Genomic DNA, 8,266 nt, shown 5'->3' with positions numbered 1-8,266 from the left:
TAGTAAAACTTTCAAGGACTCAGTCTTATCTGAAAAGTTACGTCCAAATGCTGAATAATATTCTACTAGGCCAATAAATTACCAAAGTTGATCTTTGTCATGTGGAGCAGGAGCTAAATGTATGGCTTCTAAAAAAACCTTTTTTGGCCTTACTCCACCAGCTGACAAAGCATAATCTAAGTACTCAATTTGTTCTTTCAAAAAGGAAACATTTTCTTTTCTGAAGGTGAGGCCCACATCAGCAATCCTTTCCAATGCAAGTTTTAATACAGTACTTTGTTAATGAACATATTTGACAAAAATGAGTATGTCATCTTGAAAGAACATGACATTTTCTAAGACCTTTGAAAATGTCGGGGATCATTCTTTGAAACACACTTGCAGCTGATGAAAGGCCAAAAGGCACTTCATGGACAGCTAAAGTAATCTTGAAACACACTCATCAATTGACTCATCTTCTCTCTGTGGTTAATAAAATTTGTAGAGTGTCATGACAAAATTTTCTTCTTTCGCTAACCTGACCTCCAATTTACATTTATTTTCATCAAAAATATCTAGCACTGGTTGACCACTTGGATCTGTAGCCCGAGGCGAAAAACTTGTGGTCCTTCACTACCTAAAACACTTAACAGCAACACTTTTTTCCTAGATGGGAAATCCTGACCATCTAATGCCTCCAAGTAATTATCAAACATTATGATCCAATCCTACCATGGGAATAGTGGGGAATCTGGGTGAGGTAAAAAGAACGTAGGTGGTGCTACAGACACTTGCGTCACTTTAACTGCTGACGAGCTGGCACTAATGGGCTTTCTGAAGCTTCACCCATTGTCACTCTAACCAAAACCAGTTTAGAAATGATAACTTTTAGGGACTAGGGGGAAGCGTGAGCACACCGCCCAACCCCCCCTTCCCCCCCAAAAAAAATACAGAAAAAGAGCAACAATAAATGTAACAATATCCTAAAAGGTGAGATAGGTATTGATTATAAGTCACTTACTCATGAAAAGTACCCTGTTAATACAATACAAAAACTCATACTGGTGTGCGTATCACCATGAAGGGAAGACACACAGGGTGTGAGCCACTGAAAGATGTGCGAACTTCAAAATAATACGGGCAAAAAGCATGCGAGAAGTCACGAGAAACTCTTTTTTCAATTTTTTTCCTTTACATGGGTGTGTGTATCACCGCAAGGCAAAGTGAGAATGGAAAAGGGTGAGATTATCAACGAAGAAACAATGACACATCTAAGGTGTGCATATCACAGAGAGAGAAAATCACATGTGGTCGGTCATGTGATGAGATCCTTTTGATAACGCTGCTTGACGATGTTGCCACATTCCGACACAAACGATGTTTGGTCATACACTCCCAAGATGTTAGAACATTGACGTATTACATCAGTGGAGCGCTGGAGTGTATACATCACTGAAACATTTCTCTTGGTATGGCCAAGATGGTGGTATGTTGGCATGGGACGTAGGTGGACCACCGGGATGCACTGGATGCAGTGGGACAAGCTTGTAGTTGACGTGCAGTGGAGCTGACTTCTTCAATTACAGCAGGAACAGTGCCAATGTCTCGACAGCACCAAAGAATATAGCTCGAATAATTTCTGACTCAGCACGTGGATTCACTCCGGGACTGCTCCTCAGATGGTGACGACTGGCCAAATCTTCGCCATAAAATGTTGCAAATAACTCAACAGACAGCAGCATACCATTCCAGGGTAAGGTATTTATTGATCTACCATCTAAAATGTGCCAGTCCCTTCCTGGCCAGCATTTAACTGACCAGAATGGAACCTTACTTTGAACCATGGCCGTCAGGTGGAACCCAGAGACACAGGGATTCCACATGCGACCCTAAACAAGCATAGGTTAATCACAACACGCTGCCTGTATCACCAACTCCCCAGAACATGACATACTGGGATGTTTGTATTCAGTAGAATACCATCCCACAGTACAGCCTGTCATAACAAGGTTTAATGTTATTTGTCTTCAGTAAATTCAGTGGTGCAGTGCAGTGTTTCACAAAAAGCTCAACCTCACTGCAGTTCTGAAGTTTTCGGTCCTGAAGATTTATTTGCCTCGAGAAAGTAGTGCTTTGCTTGAGAGTTGTCAGTGGCATGCGTAGAATGTTATGAGTATCTGAGAGATAGGTTGAGGTGGGAGGAAAGGAGGGGATACATGTTTGTTTCAGCAATGGCTCCTCCACTATGGTGGAGAAGCATTGCCCCCCTTGCCAGCCCTCTCAAAAACTTGGAAAATAAAAGGATAATAAAATGGGTTTTAGACCCATTTTATTATAGTTTTATTTTTCTTCTAATTATGCTGTGTCTTGGAGGTGGGGACAGGGGATGACAAGCACTGGAGGGGACTGGTAAGTGCACTGCTTTCAGTGCACATGTGGGTTTTCCGGCGATCTCAGTGCAGCCAAACTCACATGCGCACTGAATCTATCCCCAACCTGAGCTGCATTGCCGTGTTGGAGACAGCAGGCACAGACCCCCAGTCTCCCTGGGAGTGCAAATCGAGGGCGCTCAGACAAATCCTGATGCTGCTCTCATGCTGTGCTGCCCCCTTGCCCTGATATCAGCTGCCACTGTTATTTTTGGTTAAAGAAAGACAACTCTCAGCTTTGTCATGTGAAAGAGAAACATAGAACCTTACTCCTAAAAATGTGGGGGACTCCAATTGTGCACAAGGCGTAGAACTAAAACAGAAGTAAAATGCCTTTCCATTCTCCTAGAAAGGAGTGGCTCTGCAACAAATTGAAAAATTACAAAGTAATGGGTATAAGGGAACAACGGTGCAGTGGGTGAGTGTTAGGGGCCTCAAAGAATGGAACCAATGAGCAACATTGGAGATCGGGAGAAGCACACAAGAGAAAGAGAAAGACACAACAGGGAGAAAGCGACACAGATTGCTGGGCTGGAGCAGGTCATAAGGGCATGAGCTAAGAAACACATACACTCTATTGAAGTGCTCAACCAAAATAAAAAATAAAATAGTAGTTCTGTAACATGAGCAGAGGAAGTATACAGGTCAACCAATCAAAAGGATGGTAAATAGGGTAGGCTTCAGGGAGGAACACACAGAAGAAGAGGACGGCATGCCATTGAATAAGAAGTAAGGAAATGAAAGAGACAATAAAGCAAACCAATAGTAAGCAATGGGTGGGCTGTAAACCCACTGTATGTTTGACTGTCTGGTAGATGAAATCTAATAATGGCATTTCAATTCACAAATATATTTGCAGATCGAATTATTAACATCATTAGTCCTTGAAACAGAGGTCAGCACCTGTTTGTGCGGTCTCAAAGCATCAATTGTTTACCGTTGCTGAGATGAGCATACACAAACGTTAAGCTTTCCACATGGTAGAGATTCAACGTTGTGAGGGACAACTGTCAGCATAATGAGAGCAGGTCCACTGCATGCTTCCCAAAATTCCCTTTACCAGTGTACCATTTATATTGGCATTCTGATCCTTGTATTTTTAAGGGGCAGGGTGCATTTTGAGAGTCTTTTAAAGACTTTTCAATTACAGCTATAATATTTGGAAATACGTTTTTAACTCAAAAATTGTTTTAATGAAGGAATGCTTGACACAGGCTAGAAAGAGAAAATAACGCAAATTCATTTATTAAGGTAAAGAAATAATATAGTATTATAGCAACATAGTGAAGTGTGAAGCATTTCCAATATTTTAAAATATAAGCAACAGAAGAGGAAAAATGATTAGAGGAAAAAATATTGCATTCAGACATTTCCATTGCAGTAGAATATATATTGGGCACAACTCACATCCACTACTCTTGTACCCTTTCTTTTTCTCACACCCATGAGCACTATCAAAAAGTACTTGATAAACAATTAACTAATGCTTTGAATATTAATTGCATCAATTGTTACAAGTATTGGGAATTAAATTTCCCCTTTCAAAACGTTTGCTCTAATCTGTGGTGATCTTTCTCTTCCATGTTTTATTTTGTGTAAATTTTTTCTCAATGCTTTAGCCGCTCCGATCAACTTGTATAACGTACGACTGGTACCCAAGAGAGGCATCGTTGGAGGTCCGGTGGCACTGAGCCAAGTCAGTTGGGGACCAACTGGAATCAGTTAAGATAGTGATAGTGGATGACGACTTCAGTCGGGCGGAAGCTTGGAGCCACGGGGCAGGCGTCCCCCACCGGGGTAGTGGTGGACCTGTGGACATCTGGCCGGAGTTGGCAGGTGCCTGGCGGGGGTTGAGCATGAGATCCATTGTCATTGGGGAGGCCCTGTGCGCCCGCTCAGTGACCGGATCAACCCAGCACCTGCTGTAGAAGTCCCTGGACATGCCTCCTAGCATGACACCCTGCTTCATCCTGCGGCCTAACCAAGAAAGCCTTGCGCAGGGAAGCACTGAGTTACTTGTAGACCACACTGATGGGCGAGGGTCCTGCCATACAGTTTCAGGAGGCCCTATAGTCATGAGGGAGAGCCCTGACACACACAACTTTAGGGGATCAGGCAAACCCCAGGTATTGTGGTGCACCATTGGTGAAAGTCACATGGGGTGACCCCTGATCATGCAAACAGTGTGCCAGGTAAATGGTGAGGTGGGCCGGCTATGAGGAAGCAGTAAGCTGCAGGGGAAGAATGGTGGCCTGTGCGCATGGACACCGGGAGGTAAACCAAGATGGTGGAGTGGGCAAACTGTCTGGGGGGGGTTAATGGTGCATAGTTCGGTGCTGTCTAACAACTGAGCTGAAGAAATACCCGGGCAGGGCTAAGCCCCACGAGAGAGGCAGGTTAGGACGTGCCTGGTGGTCTGGGCTGGTTTCACTTGGTGCTGCACGGAACAGGGGTGCCATGGGCTCTCATGGCACAGAGGTGTCACAGGACCGGCGCGATGGGCAAAGATAAAACAGCACAATCAGCAGGCACCAATATAATCACACAGTATACCACGTCACCCAATGCATCGCATAACAAGTCAAATGGGTGATGGAGAAGGGGGAGAAGACAACGAAAGAGGTGAGCACTCCTATGCAGAGCTGTTGGCTGCTATCCAGGGGTCAAGGAAAGCCATGGAAAATCAAAATGAGGCAGTACCAATGGATGTGAACCTCCTGAGAGTAGATCTGTGTAAAGTTGTTGATAAAGTGTCTGTGGCCGAGGGTGACATTGTACACCTGAAGGGTGAGGTGGCGACGCTCAAGCAGCAGGTGACCCAGACGCCCATGCCCACAAAGGCCTTAGACGTCCAGTCTGAGGATGCGGAAGGACACGCCTAGTGCAGTAACATACAAGTTCTGGGGTTCTTGAAGTGCTTAGAGGAGGAGTCGGCAGAGCAATTTTTGGAGCAATGGATAGGCTTTCAATTGAGCACATGGGAAAGTCTAAACTTTGCCATCGAGAGGGCGCTTAGGGGCATGGTGCGGCCCCTCCCCAGGTGCATAGCCATAGGCTATCATAGCTAAAGTGCTAAGTTATCGCGACAGGGATTGCATCCTGCGTGCAACTAGGGAATGGCAGGACCTCGGCTATGAGAACAATAAAATCACCATATATCCAGACTACACCAAAAAGGTGCAAGAGCAATAGAAGACCTTCTTGGGGGTTAAGCAAAAGTTGCGAGACCTACAACTGCAATACATGCTATTATACCCGGAAAAACGGAAAGTACTGACAGAAGGCAAGGTCCACTTCTTAGAGATCCCGGAGGAGGTGTGGGAATTGCTGGAGATTCGTGGAGATGCACCCCCCCCTGTAAAGAGCGCGGTCAGAGACAAAGATGGGGCGCTCACTCAAACAAAGGGACACAGCAAAAAGAACATCCAAGGGCGGCACTGGGCATGGACCTGCTTTAGGAACGAATGCTCACCGTGGGTGTGGATGAAACCGTGCAACTGGGAAAGATGGACATTGGGGAACCAGTGATGCCAGCTGCATCAATAACGCCGGACCTGGAAGAACTGCTGCTGACACTGGGCCCAATGGCAGATGTTGTCCCAGAGACCTTGCTGGATGTGATCTCAGCAGTGGATGGTGACTGAGAGGTGGAACGACTGGAATAACTGAACTGCTGGTTACTTTTCATATTTTCTATTGGAGAGTGTGATGCACGAGAGGGGTTAGCTTGAGAGGCAGTGAACAGACGTGGTCCCAGGCATGACTGCAAGCTGAGCGGACATATAGAAGTGCTGGATGGGGAGGTTGGGAGGGTGATTTTGGGGGACAATTATGGGTGGGATCAGGGTACTATTGAATTTACACTGCATTCACTCCTTGGCAGGTAATTGCTGGTTATGTTGTTGGAGGGGCCCGGTAAGGAGGCTTGTTGCACCGAGGTACTCAGTAGCCCCTGTTGGGCGTTTGGAGAAGCTGTGTACGTCCTGGCATGAGCTGCACATTTATTGCCCGTGGGTGTGGGTTGGAGAGATATGTTACCGAATCGTTTTGTTGTTGTTAGTCATGAAGGTGTGCAGTGGGCAGAGGTATGAGTCATGTTTCAAGGTTTACACTGGTATGGAACAGAGGTGAGGCTCCTAGGCTGGAATGTCAGGGACTTGGGCACATGTTCAAAACGCTATAGAGTGCTCTACTTTCGTAAAGAGTATCATGTATTGATAGCTTGTGTACAGGAAATACACCTAGATGACATGGGGGCTGCCAAGGTGGCAAAGAAGTGGCGGGGTCAGGCATTTCACTTCTGCTATTCAACATAGGCTAGGGGTACCCTAATTTGGGTGGCCCCTGGGACACCATTTGCCCTTACATATATGAAGGCAGATGTGAATGGCCACAATGTGCTCCTGAGAGGTATAGTGGATGGTCGTGATATCACTATACTGAACACATACGCCCAAACACAGACAAACCTGTGGTTTTCCAATCCATGCAGGTCTTATTAGCTCCAGAACTTGACGCACCCCTACCTTGGATGGGGAACTTAAACTGCATGTCAGACCCTGACCTGGACAGACACCCGCCTAGTTGAGGAATAAAACCACAAATGACACCGAAGTTCCTTGAAGTGATGAAGGGGCTGGGCCTACGCGATGCTTGGCGAGAGAGGCACTCAACCCAGAAGATTTTTACGCATGATACATATAGCAGACAGGAGAGGGTGTAGATGATGGGGACCCCCACTTTCCCGGAGGTGAAGTAACCCATTTGGCCCGATTTCTGTCAAAGCATGCCCCGGTGATTTTTGTGGTACAATGGAACACCCCCGTCCAGGGGCCTTGAATGTGGAGAATGCCCTCTGACATACTAGAAGACTAGGTGGGGAGGGAGACCCTGTCTTAGGCACTAACAGCGTATATGACTCTCAATTGGGAGGGGACATTCAGGAGAGCCACAGAGTAGGAGGTGAGAAAGATAGTTTTGCAAGGTGTAGATATGGGATTGACGTGTGAGGCCCGCCGTTAACTGCACCGGGAATTAAGAGAAGGGGAGGATACTCTAGCAGAGACTCAGGCAGAGGATCAAACTCACCAGTCCGCAGGTGACAGTGAGCGGACACTGCGCATGTGAATCAGTGACCTATTGGACAGATTGGATAAATATACACTCTATGGATACCACAAATGCCTCCATGTTGAAGGGGATAAATCGGGGCGCCTACTAGCCTGGATTTTACGGAAGGAGTAGTTGTTTCCCCTGATGACCGGCTTGAGCAACTCAGTGGGGGTCAGGGCACACACTAGGGCGGACATTTTGGAAGTGTTCAAGCAGCACTTGCAGAAAGTATACACGGCTGATACGGCAGTCTGGGTGGACCAATATATGCCGGTTTTACGGAGGTTGCCACTGTCTCTGGCTGTCGGGGTTGAAGAAGCTGGAAGCACAGATGACAGTTGAAGAGGTTCGTGAGGCATTGTGGACACTCCCTGGGGCCAAGGTACCGGAGAGAAACAGATTCCTGTCTGAATTTTACCAAGCATACCCGGCAAGGCTGGCGGAGCCTCTACTACAGGTGTACAAGAAGGCATATGAACAGGGACTTTTGCCCCCAACTCTGCGGGAGGGGGAGATATGTATGCTTTTAAACCTGGGGGGAGATAGCCTTGATCCAGCTGCCTATCTCCCACTCATCATGATCAACTCAGACGTAAAAATATTGTGCAAAGTGCTAGCGCAGCACTTAGCACCACACATGCCCTACTTGATCCACTAAGGTCAATGTAGGTTTATACCTGGCCAAAACACTGGTATGAATATAAGGCAGTTAACACATGTCATAAATGAGGTAAAACACAGGGAAG

This window comes from Lissotriton vulgaris, chromosome 4_1, assembly GCF_964263255.1.
Source record: "Lissotriton vulgaris chromosome 4_1, aLisVul1.2, whole genome shotgun sequence".
NCBI classification, from domain to species: domain Eukaryota; kingdom Metazoa; phylum Chordata; class Amphibia; order Caudata; family Salamandridae; genus Lissotriton; species Lissotriton vulgaris.
The sequence above is the reverse complement of the archived record's forward strand: the minus strand, read 5'-3'. Positions refer to the sequence as shown.